The sequence below is a fragment of the Salmo salar genome, chromosome ssa10, assembly GCF_905237065.1.
Source record: "Salmo salar chromosome ssa10, Ssal_v3.1, whole genome shotgun sequence".
In the NCBI taxonomy this organism is placed as follows: domain Eukaryota; kingdom Metazoa; phylum Chordata; class Actinopteri; order Salmoniformes; family Salmonidae; genus Salmo; species Salmo salar.
In genome coordinates this window covers 39,964,491-39,985,425 of record NC_059451.1, presented here as the reverse complement: position 1 = coordinate 39,985,425, position 20,935 = coordinate 39,964,491, and the positions used below count along the sequence as shown (strand labels likewise).

The window sequence follows — 20,935 nt, the reverse complement described above, 5'->3', positions numbered from 1 at the left end:
AGCTACAGCTAGCTAGCACTGCAGTGCATAACATTTGGTGAGTAGTTGACTCAGAGAGAGAAAGACAATAGTTGAACAATGAAATTAATTTATTCAAAACTGAAGAAGCGGGAAAGAGGCAGAGAGAGAGCTAGCTATATTTCAGTGTCTTTTTTTCACTTTCACTTACTTACTTGCGAACCCAGCTAGTTAGTTTAGCCTACTCAAACAGAGAGGGATGCTAGCTAGCTATGGCTATCCAAAACTGAACTCTTCCAAGGTTTTATTAATTGATTGCCTTCGGTGCCCACCAGTGTAACTGCTAAACATGGTTAAGCATGTTACTGCTCTGCAATTCACAATGAGTGCATAGGGGAGAGTGGGGCTGAATGTAACACCGGACAATTGTAGGGTAACTTGGGGTAGAACGCAACTCTACCTCAAAATATTTTTTGGGAAGTGACTTAAAAATGGTGATGAGACAGATAATATTTTTTGTTGATCAAGAGTAGTGGCAACCAGAGAAAGTGTTGGGGGAAAAACTTGTGACATGAAGTGGTTTCTGTGAGAAGTACAGGCTGGGTGCGAGTCACCCCAAGTTACCCCAACAGGTAGGCCTATATTATAATCACTTTGCATGTTTTTTGACCCATAAAATGTATCAATAGGATAATATGTAGTTAAAAGATCACATTTGGGATCTGGCTAATGATTAGCCCAATTGGATCGATGTTTCAGCCTATTTATTTGCACTTTGCTGCATCAGTTGGGCAACAGGTTATAATGTTTATTGCTAATAGCTTACCTGTTCATATGGACCATGCATAGGCTATATACATGGCCCAATATGTTAAAATAATTTAAACAAATCATTTTACCAATGTGCTATTGGGCTCATTTCTGGAGTTGTAAATGATTTATTAGATGGTGTCAGCATACTTTTATTTTCAGTCATTTTGGAGTAGAATGTCCTTTTGAAAAGTCACCAGAACGGAGCTTCTCAATCCCCCCCACAACCTTTTTCCCCCACTGTCACTGACAGAACAAACACCAATCATCAACATAGAGATGATACTCCAGTGTGGAAGAGAAACAGCTAAAATAAAATGTGAAACTGTTTAGAATTGTATAAATTAAAATGGAGGAAAATATATTTGAGGAGGTCTAAAAAGCCTGTAGAACAAGTGGTGTCCAAGACATTTTCATCACAGATGTGTGTTAATAAACAGGTGCCAGGTCTGGTTGAGGTTGAACAACCTTGCCTCTCTGTAACCACTTTGCATTCTAACACTAAAGCCAAAACACGTTCTCTACAAACAAGGCAGGAGCTCACACGGAACGCAGCAGCAACAAGGGAACCAACGGTGATGCAGCAAATCTGTGGCAACATAATCTCAGAGTGTACATTTAGCCTACACTTGTTGAATATTTTTTGATAAACTCAACAAGTTTAATAAGGCTAAGTTCACAAAAGATACATGTTTAAAAAAATTAAAAAAATTAAAATACATAAAAAATCCTTCAAAATTATTCAGCACATTCACAAAAGCACACATCCAACCACTCCAGAGAGTGGCACCTAGCTAGCTACACACACAGAATGATAGAACAGCAATTCTACTAGGCTATAATCTGAGTTTACACACACACACACACACCCTAAAGAGATGGGGGTCTGATAACTCAAAAGGGATGTAGGCCTAACTCATGCAGCCTAACCTAACCTCCGCTGCAGTGTGCTTGTCAGAGGAAATCTAGGGGCAGGGGATCTGACATGGAGAAGATAAGAGGCTAACAGGCCTTAAACAAGCGCCTCGTCTGTCGTTCATCAAGCCCATATCTTTAGAAGGGGAGTTTGAGTGGAGGGGGCAGTGGGCAGTGGGGAATATAGGGGTTAGTCTGTCTTCTTCTGCACAGAATGTCTACAACTGTTGTGTTTCCTCAACAGGAGTGTTTCTATCCCCATCTTGTGTACACACACACACACAGGCTAGGCAGAATGACAGCTCTGCTCGGTTGCATGCGAGGGGCCCGAGCTGGCGCTGTGTGGTCTGTGTGTATGTGAGAGAGTGTGTGGAGGGATCTGTGCTGCGGAGTGGAGGGGTCTGGGCAGTGTGTGTGTGTGTGGTCTGGCTGTGTGGTCTCTGGCTCGGGCCTGGGGAGAGCCTGCTGACGGCTGGGATGAGAAAAGTGCGCTGTGTTTACTTTACTCTGGGGGCCATGCATGGACACGGGAACAGTGCCCAGACCCCTCCACTCTGTAACACACACACACACAGACAGAGCAAGGAGGCTCTTGCACGAGCCATACGTCACAAGCTAGTGGAACAACCCTGTCAGTGACAATTGAGGCATAGATGTTACATTTCGAATAAACATTTTATGTAGGACTATGTCCATTATATTGACCAAGCTCTTAGATATGACAGGAGCAGAAACAAAACTAAGCTGTATCAAAATGAACTCCAGAATAGGAATGCCTATTCAGGTTTCAGTAGGTTATTGTTAATTGCCATGAGTCATACTGTTACTGAAAAAATGTGGGGGAAAAAAAACAGGTAAGCTAAGCAACAGTATTTGCATGACTGCACTGTAGATTGTTTAACAGCAGTGTTTGTTTATTAGTTCTACAAACATCCTCTAGGGGGCACTAAAGGACCCTCTTTGGAAAGCCTACCTGAAAACCAAAAGGTAGGCTAGACACTGCACACAGTACATTAATAACAATTAAAGTCATATAAAAAGGCAGTTAAGGCCTGCTCTCTCATGTTCTCTCTGCCGGTTTCTTCTCACCATTCTTGTTGTTTATCCTGTGTTTATACAACGGGTGGGTTAAAAACGCATTCCAACCGATGTCTATTCCACAAGTTTACGTTGAAATGCCTATTTACTCGGTTCCATCTCACTGCGCAATCCACTGTCTCAGCAGCCCAGCCAGACAATTTATAAACTTGATCTCTAATGTAAAAAGCATCTAGAGATTATCTCCCATTTCTTTGAGACTAGCATTTGGTTTTCAATAACGGAGATTTGTATAAACCTTGCCATCTGTCTGTCTGACATTTGCAACATTGTTTCAGTATTGAAATTCGATCTCCAGCTGTCCCCTAGTAATGAACGTGTTGGGGTCGGGAGTCGGGACGAGACAGACAGGCAGGCAGCGTTTCTCAGCCAGTCGAAATCATGAATCAGCATCATTTTTATGGACATATACAAAGAAATGTCAATAGAAAACACATCAAAGGAAACAAAATGCTAGTTTGCAGTCTTTCCCACTTCAGTTTGAAGTGACCGTGTTAGCTGTGTTGGTGTTGTGTTAGCTGTGTTGGTGTTGTGTTAGCTGTGTTGTTGGCTAGCTCCTCTGAACAACAGTGTCCTGATGAAAGAGCACATTTTATATGCCAGGTGAAATCACGCATCATTAGCTAATTTATGGATGTATCCAAATAAAATGTCACTAGAAAACAGCTTAAACAAATGCAAATGCAGCTCCTTTGTTGTTATTCTGGCTGCACTGTTTGATGTGACTGTAAGTTAGCTGTAGTTGGCTAGCTAGAAAGCAAGGCATAAGAACGTTGCCAGCCAGTAGTATGGCAATAGAACATTTAGAATGAACAACTGGGTCGCGTTTATAGATATAGAACCGACAAAACGAACGAGCAGGCTTGGGTAGCAACCTTAGATTTGTGCCGGGGCTATATCTTGTGGAAGGATGAAATAGTATGAATAAATTCATCAAAATAAAGTTAATCAAAATATGTAAATCTATTGTTGAATATGTTGGTAAAACATCCGTAATGTGGCCAATGAGTAAGAAGATGTTTGATAATTAAGTGATAATCAACACACGTGCCCAATATCCTCCAAACACCGGCTTCTAGGGGATCATCACTTAATGATCAAACATATTCCTATTCATTGGCCACATTACGGATCCAGAAGCATCGTCTCTCTATAAATTGACATTGTTTACATTTAAGTGATATAGCAGATGCTCTAATCCACATAGAAAGATTTTTCATCTAGTCGGCTCAGGGATTTGAACCAGCAACCTTTCAGTTACTGGCCCAATGCTCTTAACCGCTAGGGTACCTGCCGCCCTAGGCAACACCTCCCAGTCTACGTTTTGCTCTCTCTCCCTCAGTGCCGTTGTTCTAATTGGGCTAAAATGGCAGGTTTGTTTTACTTGGAAAGGGACTTATAAACAGAGTGACTGCCCCTCTATTTGGTAGCTCTGTCACACTAGAGCCTACTAGGTCTTGATAAGCAACAGAAACAGAGCTAACAAGCCCAGGGAGAAAGGAGCTCTCTGGTTAGGGAAGACTGCATGTGGCCCAAGTTGCGTCCCAAATGGCACCATATTCCTAATATTGTGGACTACTATTGACCAGAGCCCTATGGTAGTGCACGAGCCTATAGTGAGTAGGGTGCCATTTGTGTCACAGCCGTTGTATGGTCTGAATATGAGAAATAACTTTTTTCATAGGAAGTATTTATACTGTATATTTATTTATACTGTATATTCCGTACTGGGGGACAAAAAAAATGTATGAAATGTATGCATTCACTACTGTAAGTCGCTCTGGATAAGAGCGTCTGCTAAATGACAAATGTAAAAATATTTAAGAACAGATGAAAACCATATAGGACTATACCCTAGGACATTTGCACACTTCAAATAATATACCCCACACACACGATGCCAGGACACTGTTCTGTTTTAGAAAGACGCTAAGGAGAGCAAATAAGAGTATTGTGATAGATACATATTTAACACAACCTAGGATGCGTGCACTAACAAACACACACACAAGCCAGCATTTAAGCACACACAGCACGCCCACACACACACACTTCCCAGGCAGTGTGTGTTGATCATCAGTCTGTCATATTGTCCCCCTCTGAGAGCTTGTCTGGGTTTTAGGGGTTTGGTTGATTTTCCCCTGCTGCTTAGGTTAATGAACTGGACAGGAGGAAAGGTTCTGGGGAGAGCGGAGGGCCGAGAGGGGGATAGCAGCGGCTTCACAGGGGGGGGGATTTCACTTACTGCTCCCAAACATAGGCCTTAAGTGGTTTATTTAAGTCATCTTATTCCTAAACTTTGACTTACTTACTACTTCCAGCATGCGTCCCTTTCGTCCCTCCTCATCTCTCTACTGCTACAGAAGGACTGAGTCACTGTGAGAAGGACCTGGGGGGAAGAGAGGGTAGGGTGAAGGGGGTGGTCAGAGAGATGTCCCCTTGGTTGTCAGGGGGGATATCCCTACTGGAGACAGCAATGGGTTTACAAACTGAGCTTGTTAAGGAAATCCTGATGTTAGCTCATGTTACACACAACTGGCCTGCCTATTCTGAATTAGACAGATAGTATGTAGTGTAATGGTCCACTTCGCTCTGGTCTAAGCTCTATATACTGCACTGTTTCTCATATCCCCATGTAGGACTGATTGACAGGTCAGAGGGAGTTAGGTGTATGTTCTGTGTGATGGTCTGGACTAGGGGCACAAAGGAACCCTTTCAGACATCTCCGTCCGCCCCCCAGACCGCCACCCTTGCCTGCCTCCCCATCAGCGCTGCTACCACTAAGCCTCCCCAGTACCCCATACTAACACTCTCCTCAGCCCCCCAACATTACACAAACACCAGATTCCATCAAAGATTCCCCTCAGTCTGAATGCACAGAGCTGGCCAAACATCATGGCCCTGGTATGACCGGCTCTGATCTCTGATCTGACAGGCTAGCGATTTAAGAAACCATTCCTCACTCAAAACTCACACCAGAACTCATACAGATTGCTTTGAACTGGCCCTCAGTGGCAGACTGGCAGGGGAGAGATAGAACACTGCCAAGTATTTCACAGACAGCATCAGTTAGGCTACACTCTCTGATGTGTGCATTAAAGGAAAAGTAATGGGATCAAATAAGTTTCAGAAGAGTGACAACAAGGCTCATACATAGGCTAGTTTTATTTTGAATCAAACGTTACATTTTGATAAAGCAGGAATCGATTACAAATAGACAACTTCAAAATCAGCACTATTGCGTAAAACAAACAACCAAATAATCTGACACGTAATATGTTGCCATTGCAGTGCCATTTATGTTTTTGGGCAGACAGACATTTTTTGTTATCGAATCTGTTGGCCAGTCAAGCCTTCCACAATGAGTCAGCACTTCTCAGCCAATCCCAACACAGGACAGTAAGAGGGTCCAGGAGAGGACTAGACCAGAGCCATTAGGCGTCTGGGTTTGGCTCTCTCCATCCCCTCTGTCTCCTCTCCCGTTTGTTATCCTTTGGCTGGCTCTGTTTGTCTGTTTGTTTGTCTGAAATTATATTTTTAAGATCTAACTTAAGCATAGGCACCAATTTCTCCTCTCAGAATCCTAGATAAATAAACAGAACAGTGAAATGTGGGCGTATGAATGCAGGCTGATGTTTGCAGAGGGTTTAAGATGTGGAGACAGAAAGCTACATAATGAGATGCTAAGGGGAGACAGGGTTTAAACCTTGGTAATGCCGTGTCATAAGTACAGTAACTTTGTTTACATACAAAAACATGGATCATCACAATGAGCGTGAGAAACAATGTTCCTCACAGTAAACCACAGACTAGACCTATTAAAATGTACAATACCAAAACAGCTCCTTTAGCCTAAATTGCAAACAAACAGTGAATTGAGTGGTTCCTTCTGCTAGTGTATCATGTTATTACAGGGTTATTACAGGGTGGTTACAGAGTTGTACCATGGCATTGATGAACACTGTTTCTGATTGGCTTGAAGGGCATTCTAGAGCGTGCGTTATTTCCCGATAATGCACAGTAAATCGGCACGGTAGAATTCAATGGCTATAGTTCATTCTTACATGTTTTGTTTGAGCTGCTTTTGAAAGCAAAAGTCGAATTGAAAACATTATTGATATTGTTGAATTTGATTTTTATAATAGCAAGCTAGGACTGATGGTTTGGTTATCTAAACTATCAAGTCTGTTTGTTTGGTTACCACGGCAACTACTGTAGCTATAGTATACAGTTCTACCGGCAAATGAACACATTCTAGTGGCAAATGTGTTAAATTATAGCCATGAAATAAAAAGGATAATCAACTCGGGGCTCTATGCGTTCTCTGGAAAATAATGCAACTCCGTGAAAGGTAATTTCCACTCCACTAGCACGTGTTTTGGAACACACCTTCCAAGTTGTTCATTACTATCATTATCATTAAGTTTGCCGATGACACAAGAGGACCGGGGCTGCAGTGGAGCAGGTTGAGAGCTTCAAGTTCCTTGGTGTCCATATCACCAACAAACTACCATGGTCCAAACACACCAAGACAGTCGTGAAGAGGGCACGACAAAACCTATTCCCCCTCAGGAGACTGAAAAGATTTGGCATGGGTCCTCAGACCCTCAAAAGGTTCTACAGCTGCACCATCGAGAGCATCCTGACTGGTTGCATCACTGCCTGGTATGGCAACTGCTCGGCCTCCGACCGCAAGGCACTACAGAGGGTAGGGCGAACGGCCTAGTGCATCACTGGAGCCAAGCTCCCTGCCATCCAGGACCTCTATACCAGGCAGTGTCAGTGGAAGGCCATAAAAATTGTCAAAGACTCCAGCCACCCTAGTCATAGACTGTTCTCTGTGCTACCGCGCGGTACCGGAGCGCCAAGTCTAGGTGCAAGAGGCTTCTAAACAGCTTTTACCCCAAGCCATAAGACTCCTGAACACCGAATCAAATGGCTACTAGAGGTCAACCGATTAATCGGAAAGGGCGATTAATTAGGGCCGATTTCAAGTTTTCATAACGTTCGGTAATCTGCATTTTTTGACACCGATTATGGCCGATTACATTGCGCTCCACGAGGAGACTGTGTGGCTGGCTGACTACCTGTTACGCGAGTGCAGCAAGATGCCAAGGTAAGTTGCTAGCTAGCATTAAACTTATCTTCTAAAAAACAATCAATCTTAACATAATCACTAGTTAAACTAGTAATATCATCAACCATGTGTAGTTATCTAGCTTGTCCTGTGTTGCATATAATCGATGCGGTGCCTGTTAATTTATCATCGAATCACAGCCTACTTCGCCAAACGGGTGATGATTTAACAAGTGCATTTGCGAAAAAAGCACTATCGTTGCTCCAATGTGTACCTAACCATAAACATCAATGCCTTTCTTTAAAATCAATACACAAGAATATATTTTTAAACCTGAATATTTAGTTAATATTGCCTGCTAACATGAATTACTTTTAACTAGGGAAATTGTGTCACTTCTCTTGCGTTCTGTGCAAGCAGAGTCAGGGAATATGCAGCAGTTTGGGCTGCCTGGCTCGTTGCGAACTGTTTGAAGACCATTTCTTCCTTTTTTTATTTATTTAATTTATATTTCACCTTTATTTAACCAGGTAGGCATGTTGAGAACAAGTTCTCATTTACAATTGCGACCTGGCCAAGATAAAGCAAAGCAGTTTGACGCATACAACAACACAGAGTTACACATGGAGTAAAACAAACATACAGTCAATAATATAGTAGAAAAATAAATCTATATACAAAGTTAGCAAATGAGGTGAGATAAGGGAGGTAAAGGCAAAAAAGGCCATGGTGGCAAAGTAAATACAATATAGCATGTAAAACACTGGAATGGTATATTTTCAGTGGAAGAAAGTGCAAAGTAGAAATAGAAATAATGGGGTGCAAAGGAGGAAAATAAATAAATAAATAAATACAGTAGGGGAAGCGGTAGTTGTTTGGGCTAAATTATAGATGGGCTATGTACAGGTGCAGTAATCTGTGAGCTGCTCTGACAGCTGGTGCTTAAAGCTAGTGAGGGAGATAAGTGTTTCCAGTTTTAGAGAATTTTTGTAGTTCATTCCAGTCATTGGCAGCAGAGAACTGGAAGGAGAGGCGGCCGAAGGAGGAATTGGCTTTGGGGGTGACCAGAGAGATATACCTGCTGGAGCGCGTGCTACAGGTGGGTGCTGCTATGGTGACCAGCGAGCTGAGGTATGGGGGAACTTTACCTAGCAGGGTCTTGTAGATGACCTGGAGCCAGTGGGTTTGGCGACGAGTATGAAGCGAGGGCCAGCCAACGAGAGCGTACAGGTCACAGTGGTGGGTAGTATATGGGGCTTTGGTGACAAAACGGATGGCACTGTGATAGACTGCATCCAATTTATTGAATAGAGTATTGGAGGCTATTTTGTAAATGACATCGCTGAAGTCGAGGATCGGTAGGATGGCCAGTTTTACGAGGGTGTTTGGCAGCATGAGTGAAAGATGCTTTGTTGTGAAATAGGAAGCCAATTCTAGATTTAACTTTGGATTGGAGATGTTTGATATGAGTCTGGAAGTAGAGTTTACAGTTTAACCAGACACCTAGGTATTTGTAGTTGTCCACATATTCTAAGTCAGAACCGTCCAGAGTAGTGATGCTGGACAGGCGGGCAGGTGCAGGCAGCGATCGGTTGAAGAGCATGCATTTAGTTTTACTTCTATTTAAGAGCATTTGGAGGCCACGGAAGGAGAGTTGTATGGCATTGAAGCTCGTCTGGAGGGTAGTTAACACAGTGTCCAAAGAAGGGCCAGAAGTATACAGAATGGTGTCGTCTGCGTAGAGGTGGATCAGAGACTCACCAGCAGCAAGAGCGACATCATTGATGTATACAGAGAAAAGAATCGGCCCAAGAATTGAACCCTGTGGCACCCCCATAGAGACTGCCAGAGGCCCGGACAACAGGCCCTCCGATTTGACACACTGAACTCTATCAGATAAGTGGTTGGTGAACCAGGCGAGGCAATCATTTGAGAAACCAAGGCTATTGAGTCTGCCGATAAGGTGATTGACAGAGTCGAAAGCGTTGGCCAGGTCAATGAATACGGCAGCACAGTATTGTTTCTTATCGATGGCGGTTAAGATATCGTTTAGGACCTTGAGCATGGCTGAGGTGCACCCATGACCACCTCTGAAACCAGATTGCATAGCGGAGAAGGTGCGGTGGGATTTGAAATGGTCGGTAATCTGTTTGTTGACTTGGCTTTCGAAGACTTTAGAAAGGCAGGGTAGGATAGATATAAGTCTGTAGCAGTTTGGGTCAAGAGTGTCCCCCCCTTTGAAGAGGGGGATGACCGCAGCTGCTTTCCAATCTTTGGGAATTTCAGACTACACGAAAGAGAGGTTGAACCGGCTAGTAATAGGGGTTGCAACAATTTCGGCAGATAATTTTGGAAAGAAAGGGTCCAGATTGTCTAGCCCGGCTGATTTGTAGGGGTCCAGATTTTGCAGCTCTTTCAGGACATCAGCTTCCTAACAAAGACTCACGAAAGTGCTGTTTGAATGAATGCTTACGAGCCTGCTGCTGCCTACCATCGCTCAGTCAGACTGCTCTATCAAATATCAAATCATAGACTTAATTATAATATAATAACACACAGAAATACAAGCCTTATGTCATTAATATGGTCAAATCCGGAAACTATCATTTTGAAAACAAAACGCTTATTCTTTCAGTGAAATACGGAACTGTTCCGTATTTTATCTAACGGGTGGCATCCCTAAGTCTAAATATTGCTCTTACATTGCACAACCTTCAATGTCATGTCATAATTATGTACAATTCTGGCAAATTAATTACGGTCTTTGTTAGGAATAAATGGACTTCTCACAGTTCGCAACGAACCAGGCGGCCCAAACTGCTGCATATACCCTGACTGCTTGCACGGAACGCAAGAGAAGTGACACAATTTCCCTAATTATAAGAAATTCATGTTAGCAGGCAATATTAACTAAATATGCAGATTTAAAAATATATACTTGTGTATTGATTTTAAAGAAAGGTATTGATGTTTATGGTTAGGTGCAACGACAGTGCTAAATCATCACCCGTTTGGCGAAGTAGGCTGTGATTCGATGAGAAATTAACGGGCACCGCATCGATTATATGCAACGCAGGACACGTTAGATAAACTAGTAATATCATCAACCATGTGTAGTTAACTAGTGATTATGTGAAGATTGATTGTTTTTTATAATTTAATGCTAGCTAGCAACTTACCTTGGCTTCCTGCTGCCCTCGCATAACAGGTAGTCAGCCTGCCACGCAGGCTCCTCGTGGAGTGCAATGTAAGGCAGGTGGTTAGAGCGTTGGACTAACAAGGTAAAAATCTGTCGTTCTGCCCCTGAACAAGGCAGTTAACCCACCGTTCCTAGGCCGTCATTGAAACTAAGAATGTGTTCTTAACCGACTTGCCTAGTTAAATAAAAGGTGTAAAATATATATATATATATATATATATATATATTTTTTTTTTTTTTTTTTATTATTATTATTTTTAAATCGGCCACATCGGTGTCCAAAAATACCGATTGTTATGAAAACGGCCCTAATTAATCGGCTATTCCGATTAATCGGTCAACCTCTAGTTATTACTGTTTTATTAAAGGTTTTTAAATGGTTATTACTGTGTTATCACCCATCCCTCCTCTCCCAGAATCCAGTGTGGTCTGTCCTGGACTACCCTGTAGTCAGACTGGGTCAGGGAACTGACCCAAGGACTGTGAAAACCAATGGCCAACAAACAAGCCTGTCAGCAGGGGGGACTGAGAGAGGGGAAAGAGTGGCTACCAGCCAGGTGGGGAAGAGGGGGGAGAAAAGGAATGACAGAGGTGAGACAGAAGTGCCACTGACTCCAAAAACATAACCCTTCCCTCACAGTCAGCGTAACTACTCAAAAAGACTGTATGAGAGGGGCCGGCCAGCAGGTGGGGGAGAGTGGAGAGAGAGGAGGGACAACAGGGGTGAGAGAGAAGTGCCACTCCAAAAACATTGCCCCTCATCAACCCTCCCACCCCTGCTGTAACCGCTCTGCTTCAACCAACCCTGGCTTAATCCTAAAGCAGCAACCACTGCTGAGAAAATGCCACAAAAATATAACCCGCTGTCGAGCATTCCACCAAAACAAACAAGCAGGGGCTGTCCGGCCCACCCAACATTTCCAATTAGAGCCCTGTGAGGGGGCAGGAAACGTCGCTGTGTTCTCCCCAGGGAGGAGGGTGAGGTACGGAGGTCCTAAAGGCTCCAACCACAGAGAGACAGAGACAGCTTAGCACTGATTTCCTGTGACATGCTATGTGTCAACTAAGGATGCACGATATATCGGTGAACATATCGGAATCGGCCAATATTAGCTAAAAATGCCAACATCGGTATCGGCCCGATGTCAAGTTTAACACTGATGTTAAAAACAAATGTCAACGCTACAGTGCATACCTATATAACGAAGGTACAGAACGTAATGACGCCACGTAAAATTTGGTGCTACGCGGGCAACACAGCATTCCTAACCTAGCCCACAATGTCTGCTGTGTGGATCGAGCAGTCAACAAGTCAAGCATTTGAAAGAGTACGAAAATTTCAGCGAAACATCGCAAAGGCGAAATCCATTAAAGCCAATATAATGGAATTCATTGCCCTTGACAATCAACCGTTCTCTGTCATAGGTGATGTTGGCTTTCGCCGACTGGTCGAGCACCGGTACACACTACCAAGTGCACTATTTTTCAGATGTTACACAGTAATACCGTCACTGCTATTTGCTTCACTACATAGATACTATAGAACGCCGTTTGGGTTTTTGCATGTCAAAAAAGATACAGTTGCACTGTCAAAGCTTCTACAAAAAAAGTCTGCAAACAAGCAAACACCGCCCACGAACGATGCGTTTACAATATCGCGTTGGTAATAAAGCATAAATTTGTTCGACTGCAACTTCTGGGGTAGCTAGCTTTAGCTTGGTACCTAGCTAGCACCAATACAACCAGCCTGAAAACCATGACCAATAGAAACTGCAGTCATTTTCATTATTCTTAGCAATGATTTAGGAATCCTTGTGAGTAAGTACTAGCTAGGTTGCCACTTGTTGTTCGCCTATTGAAATTGAACTTCAGATCATGAAAATAAATAGCTAGCCAGCTACTTAACCCTGTTGCCCAAAGCTAACGTTATAAGCAGCCAGCTAGCTTCATCTGGCTAGTGACGCTCGACCAGAGCGGGTTATGTGTTGTGAAGCTAGCCACAATAAGGATTAGGCACAATAGTGGAATTTGCGGTTTGCCTTCAAAATAAAAGTATGACATTGACAGTGATGCAAATTAATTCAAATAGTAGGATTGTGCCATACTTTTATTTAAGGCTAACTGCAAAGTCCACTATTGTGGCTAATCCTTATTGTGGCTAGCTTCACATCGATGGGTCAGACCACCATTAATCAAATAAAAACTGTCTTATAAATTAGGGCTATTTTACATGATGACACCTAGCTATATAGTTAGCTAGCTAACTACACCTACTGAAACAGATTATGACGTTTTGCTATGTTTTTAGAGAAGAACATTGTTTGCATCCATGAGCTATCTAGCTTTGTTTATGACCAGCACTGTAGGTGCACGAGACAACTTTACAAGCATCATAGCATACGTATCAATGAATCGTTGTGACATATGAAATACGAGTGATACTTTAATCAATGTGTAACTAGAGGTCGACCGACTAATCGGAATGGACGATTAATTAGGGCCGATTTCAAGTTTTTATAACACCCGGAAATTGGTATCTTTGGACGCCGAATTCTTTTTTTTACACCTTTATTTAACTAGGCAAGTCAGTTAAGAACACATTCTTATTTTCATTGATGGCCTAGGAACGGTGGGTTTACTGCCTTGTTCAGGGGCAGAACGACAGATTTTTACCTTGTCAGCTCGGTGATTCAATCTTGCAACCTTACGGTTAACTAGTCCAACGCTCTAACTACCTGCTTTACATTGCACTCCACAAGGAGCCTGCCTGTTACGCGAATTCAGTAAGAAGCCAAGGTAAGTTGCTAGCTAGCATTAAACTTATCTTATAAAAAACAATCAATCAATCATAATCACTAGTTAACTACACATGGTTGATGATATTACTAGTTTATCTAGCCTGTCCTGCGTTGCATATAATCGCTTAGGTACACGTTGCTCCAACGTGTACCTAACCATAAACATCAATGCCTTTCTTAAAATCAATACACAAGTATATATTTTTAAACCTGCATATTTAGTTAATATTGCCTGCTAACTTGAATTTCTTTTAACTAGGGAAAATGTGTCACTTCTCTTGCAACAGAGTCAGGGTATATGCAGCAGTTTGGGCCGCCTGGCTCGTTGCGAACTGTGAAGACTATTTCTTCCTAACAAAGACAGCCGACTTCGCCAAACGGGGGATGATTTAACAAAAGCGCATTTGCGAAAAAAGCACAATCGTTGCACGACTGTACTTAACCATAAACATCAATGCCTTTCTTAAAATCAATACACAGAAGAATATATTTTAAACCTGCATATTTAGCTAAAAGAAATCCAGGTTAGCAGGCAATATTAACCAGGTGAAACTGTGTCACTTCTCTTGCGTTCATTGTACGCAGAGTCAGGGTATATGCAACAGTTTGGGCCGCCTGGCTCGTTGCGAACTAATTTGCCAGAATTTTACGTAATTATGACATAACATTGAAGTTTGTGCAATGTAACAGGAATATTTAGACTTAGGGATGCCACCTGTTAGATAAAATACGGAACGGTTCCGTATTTCACTGAAAGGAAAAACATTTTGTTTTCGAGACTATAGTTTCCGGATTCGACCATATTAATGACCTAATGCTCGTATTTCTGTGTGTTTATTATATTATAATGAAGGTCTATGATTTGATAGAGCAGTCTGACTGAGCGGTGGTAGGCAGCAGCAGGCTCGTAAGCTCGTAAGCAAAAGGAACCACCAGCTTTCATATGTTCTCATGTTCTGAGCAAGGAACTTAAACGTTAGCTTTCTTACATGGCACATATTGCACTTTTACTTTCTTCTCCAACACTTTGTTTTTGCCTTTATTTAAACCAAATTGAACATTTTTCATTATTTATTTGAGGCTAAATTGATTTTATTGATGTATTATATTAAGTTAAAATAAGTGTTCATTCAGTATTGTTGTAATTGTCATTATTACAAATAAATAAATAAATAAAAATCGTCCGATTAAATCGGTATCGGTGTTGAAAAATCATAATCGGTCGACCTCTAGTAACAACTACGTAAAAAATGTATGAACGCATTAAATTATTATTTGACTTGCAGTCATATTCAGATCCTGATTGATCAACAAGCTTATTTGACACATCAAATAGTGTTATTTGACGTGTATCTTTTTTGACATGCAAAGACCCAAACGGCGTTCCATAATAATCCTGCTTGAGAATGAAACGACTGAACAAATGAACAACGAAACAGCACAGTAAGTGAAAGAAATAGGTTTTAATTACGTTTTACTGGTAATGGGGACATACGTAAATGCCAACAAAATAACCTTTTGGTCATTGTGGTGTGTTTGCGTGTGTGTAACCTTTATTTAACTAGGCAAGTCAGTTAAGAACAAATTCTTATTTACAATGATGGCGCGGACGACGCTGGGCCAATTGTGCGCCGCCCTATGGGACTCCTAATCACGGCTGGATGTGATAAAGCCTGGATTCGAACTAGGGACTGTAGTGACGCCTCTTGCACTGAGATGCAGTGCCTCAGACCGCTGCGTCCATATGTGTGTGTGTTAACGATTTAACTGTACTTGAATTCTTAAAAGGCCGCTAAATGTTAAATATCGGTTATCGGTATAGCTTTTTTTGGCAAGGAAAATATTGGATATCGGTATCAGCCAAAACTCTAATATCAGTGGTGTCAACCACAGAATGATACACACACAGCGTAAAGTTGTAGAAAATATTCAGTAATTACTAAGAAAGGTTTTACATTTTGGGGGAATTAAAAATAAAAAAAAATAAAAATAATACATTAACTGAGAGGCCTGCACACCCACCCACACAACACAATAATTCAGATCCTTTAATAAAGCTGAAAGGGGAACCACAAGAATACCATACCTATATTACTGTTAGTCTTCATTTTTCCAGTTGACGTTAAACATACTGTATTCCTAGGTGTGATAACAGGACATGGCTTGAGTCTCATTAACTTTGTGATACCTTAAGCTATCGACCGGCAAGGGAAAGAGCTGCCTGTGCAGTCTCTCTCCCTCTCCCCAATGCTCCAGCTGAAACAGCACACAGTGTACAATATGCGAGGACACACACACACACACACACACACACACACACACACACACACACACACACACACACACACACACACACACACACACACACACACACACAGCAACAAGGGTCTGTGCTTTGACCTTTCATTTCTGAGGGTAACACAGCAGGGGTAATGTTCCTCTACCAATAAGAAGACCCCTCAACACTGATCCAACATGAAAAATGTGGCGCTCTGATACATTAAGGCAGCTACTTGCCTATCTGACACACTTAGGCCTACATCATTTTGATGATATCTAAGCTTAAAATCTTACAAATAGAAAACAAGCTTACCAGTAACTTACATAAATGTAGGCTTCTGCCAAGTCTCATTTAGATCAGAAGTCTGTTAAAGCAGTTCAAAATTGATCCAAGGAGACTAAAGACATCATTGTTATGTTGGCGCTAGGCTCTGTATGCTATAGTTTCAAAACACTGACCTTCTAGCTACCAATTATGGATGATTGAGAACACAGCAATATGCTGCTGTATCAGCGCAGCAGGATCATCTACCAAATGTCAATCACTAAAATCATGCCAATCAGGGTTGGAGGCTGTGCAGAGGCCGGGACAGTGCCTCAGGGCAGGCGAATCATGTCAGGCTCTATCTGGGGTGTAATCATGCAGTAACTGGCCATAATGAAAGACAAACAGCTCTACAGTGTGGGCTCAGCCTAACTACGCTCTGATGCAAGCAAACATTTTCATAATGATAATTTTACATTCTCAACATACTTCTATTGTTGTCATTTCCATGAATAGCAAATCATACAAGTAGGCTTGGAGAACACACACACAAACAGTAACACTTCAGCTACACTACACGCGTTGCCATCAATGTGACGTTCTATCTGCTACATAGTAACCCACCAAATTCAACTTTATTTCTCATTATTTCAATTCACAAGAACAGGCGTCGGCCATCGAGAATTAAACCTCGGCGCAACGCAAGCAGTATAGCAGCTGTCATTGATTCAAAGGAAGCATTCCCTCAATGGCTGGTGGCAATGCCGGACTCCCGATGGCTGCAGCGTAGCAGGGCCGTTAGACAGAACGGGGGCATTAGCAGTTTACTAAGGATACAGCAGTGTTAGGTATTGAGGCCAGTCAGGGTACACATCAATAAAACAAAACAACAAGGGCAAATGGCTATTGGTTTGACAAGCCACTGTTTCCATTCTATCCTGCAGAGCTCCTCTACATCTGCCTCTACAGAGTCAAATTTACACTTATAGCCCAAACACAGTGTATATTTCACGAGATTGGCATTACATAGGCCTATGCATAAACATCAGACTGTTACCGTGGTTACCCCAAGGAAATTCTGTCTGAAAGAAGTCGCACTAAAAAAAGACTACAAACCAGAATGCTGTACACTTACCTTACCTATTGTCTGTGCTGTTGGTCCTTTTGACGGTAGGAAGTGGAGATAAAATATCCACAGTAAAGTATTGTTTACCTGAGTTTTTGCGGCGCCTGTTCGTATTTTCAATCTCTTGACGCATTGCACGTGATGCACAATATGTAAACAATAGCCGAATGTAACAGAATGTTGTGACCAAAGCACTTTCTCTCGCAATCAGCTGAAAGTGCTTGTGAAATTTGCCAGCTGATTGCATGCGACAACGTTTGGTCTGTAGTACTGTTAAGCTCGGGCATTGTTTACACAATGTGCAAGTGTTTTGTCGCATGCGAATCACTTCAGAATTGTAAACACAAAACCGGAAATACAAACCGGCGTACTGAAAGTCGGGTTAATAACACTTCCCTGTTGATATTTTTGTCTCAGATTACCTCCGACATGAGGACAAAAACAGCTGACAACAGGTAAAGTAAGTTAAAATCACGTTTATTCAACATTCTGACTTGTAATTGGACTGATCGGGAATGCTGAAGCCAACATGTTAGAGCAGGGGTTCCCAAACTGTTTCACTCCCAGTAGGCAGGTAGATGGGTCAATGACCCCTTGAATGCGAATACTGGGGCGTATTTATTACGCCGACTCTGTTTCAAAATGTTTCGGGAGCATACGAAACAGGGAGGGTCCTACCTCAATTTGTCGAATAGAAATTCTCGTTTTACTTGCAAATCAACTAATGATTACATTCATATGAGCATGTCAACAGTTAAAGATGAGCAGGGTTGTTGTTTTTTGACAGGTCAGTTGACACAGAGCTAGCTAGGGCAACTACCGTTAATAGCTAAACATTTCTGAAGTTCGTTCGCTGTCAGCCGAAATACATAGACTCTTAACAACCATCAGACAAACGTACATCGTAGCGTGAGACCGTCTTGCGATATGAAGCTGGACACTGTTAGCGAACTATCGAGTTGTCTAACGTTAGCTAGCTGGAAATGGAAACAATCTTCTGAACTCTCTCTGAAGCGATACGAACTAAGACCATGATAAATAGTTCATATTTGTGTCACAACATTTAGTTAAATAAATAGATAACATAGGGTAACTTACAATTAAGTGCTGTTGAAAGAAAAATCCCAGCTAACCTTTTCCAAAATCAACTTCCAGGTTGCCACTTCCTGCAACGACCAGTCGGTGATGATATCATCACGCACTCTACTTTGCATCCCCTCAGAGCATAAGCTCACAATAGCTGAGTGGAGTGAGTAAAATGTTGATGGTAGTTACTCAAAACGCTTTATATAGCCAAAATGCATTTTATATATATATATATATATATAAATAAATAAATAAATAAAAGAACATGAAAATAATATAAACATGTTGGTTTGTGAACTGTCAATCTCTCCATCTTGCCACTAATAGCAGTGTTGGCCTGGGCCCAGTTCACACAAACGTAGCCTACTTTATTCTACCAAAAATTCTATAACCTGGAATATCTTTAAACCATTCTGTATTCATCTCTGCCATGATGTTTTATTTTGATCATCCTCTAGGCATAGACATAGCCCATAGTACCATTACATGACACATAAGTCATTGGACGAAGGCGTCTTCTGTAGGGGGAGTTTTGTTAAGAGCCGCGACGCTCGGTCTGAACATTAATACGCATCGCATGCGGTACGGTTTTGGAAGCATAAGGACCTTATCTAACATATCGGTTAGAAATAAAAAAAAAAGTTTAAATTGATACTTTCTTTATAGGGTTAGTGTTTCCACACGGCCATATTTCAACCTGTGCTAATTATCTATCTGCAGAAGACAGACGGCACAAACGTGTTGTCACTGAAACATACTGTCTGCTGCAACTGTTAAAACCGTAAGTGTTTATTTTGCATTGATGTGATAGAAAGTAGAGGGATTTATATTTCTAGAGCCGTACCGCAAGAATCGATTCACGTTTAGAGTATTTGGCTGTTTTGGCTTCCAGATCAAATTCGCCCTTTAAACAGAACATGTAAGGTCCTTGGACTAAGGAGTAACATTAGGCACCTTTAGTCCAATATTGGGCTAGCATAGACATAGGGCTTGTTCGACATTGCAGCTGAGAGTGCATGCGACTGCCGACTGACCAGTGGTGACGTGTCATTGAGACCCACCTGTTTAGCTAAAATAAAAAATAAATAAAAAATTGCTTAACAGGTGGGGCTCTGCTACACCTGCCCTGAATTACGTGTCACCAATGGTCAGTCGGCAGTCTCATGCATTCTCGGCTGCAATGTCGAACAAGCCCTAGGTCTATGCTAGCCCAGCATCATCCGGGTTAGGAGAGGGTTTGGCCGGCTGAGATGTCCTTATCTCATCGGGCTCTACCGACTCCTTGTGGCGGGCTGTGTGCCTGCAAGCTGACCTCGGTTGTCAGTTCTACAGTGTTAAAATAGAGCTGGAGAAGAAGGCAGATGTTTTACGTGCCCCCAGCCGATTGTGTTTTTTGTTCGTTTTATTTGCAACTCTGACGAGCCCGACGCGAAGGATATACTGCTTCCTTGGGAACAGGCCCCGATCCCCGTGATCTGCATGAAGAGGAAGTGGAGAAAGAGGGGCCGAAGAGAGGGCTGCCTTCTGAGAATTCGTAAGTGATCGAATAAACCCCCACTTCGCTCCATTCTGCTAGAAAACGTGCAATCCTTGGAGAATAAAATCGCTGAGTTAGGCGGAAGATTAAACTACCAACCGAACATTAAAAACTGTAACATCTTATGCTTCATGGCCTCGTGGCTGAACGACGACAATATCAACATACAGCTGGCTGGTTATACGATGTACCGGCAGGATAGAACAGCGGCGTCTGGTAAAACAAGAGGTGGCGGACTATGTATTTTGGTAAATAACAGCTGGTGCATGATATCTAAGGAAGTCTCAAGCTATTGCTCGCCTGAGGTAGAGTATCTCATGATAAGCTGTAGACCACAGTACCTACCGAGAGAGTTTTCATCTCTATTCTTCGTAGCTGTTTACATACCACCACAGACGGAGGCTGGCACTAAGACAGCATTGAAGGAGCTGTATTCCGCCATAAGAAAACAAGAAAATGCTCACCCAGAGGTGGCGCTCCTAGTAGCCGGGGACATTAATGCAGGGAAACTTAAATCTGTTTAACCAAATTTCTATCAGCATGTTAAATGTGCAACCAGAGGGAAAAAACTCTGGATCACCTTTACTGCACACACAGAGACGCATACACAGCTCTCCCTCGCCCCCCCCATTTGGCAAATCTAACCATAATTCTATCCTCCTGATTCCTGCTTACAAGCAAAAATTAAAGCAGGAAGCACCCGTGACTAGATCAATAAAAAAGTGGTCAGATGAAGCAGATGCTATGCTACAGGACTGTTTTGCTAGCACAGACTGGAATATGTTC

The 20,935-nt window shown here is 42.2% G+C and overlaps 1 protein-coding gene across 6 annotated transcripts in view; it reads right to left on the bottom strand.

Moving 5' to 3' along the window:
- Positions 1-18,739, bottom strand: part of LOC106560366 (exocyst complex component 2) — a 95,349-nt gene extending 76,610 nt beyond the window's left edge. For 3 of the 6 annotated variants that reach the window (XM_014123219.2, XM_045687759.1, XM_045687760.1), the window contains exons 1-2: positions 18,625-18,739; positions 5,090-5,170 (exon numbers count right to left, since the gene is read on the bottom strand). The gene's annotated coding sequence lies outside the window, so the exon portion shown is untranslated. Of the gene's footprint in view, positions 1-5,089; positions 5,171-17,613; positions 17,855-18,624 lie in introns of those variants that run through there. The other 3 variants (XM_014123218.2, XM_014123220.2, XM_014123222.2) reach the window with 3 other exon arrangements.
- Between the last annotated feature and the right edge of the window lie 2,196 nt (positions 18,740-20,935).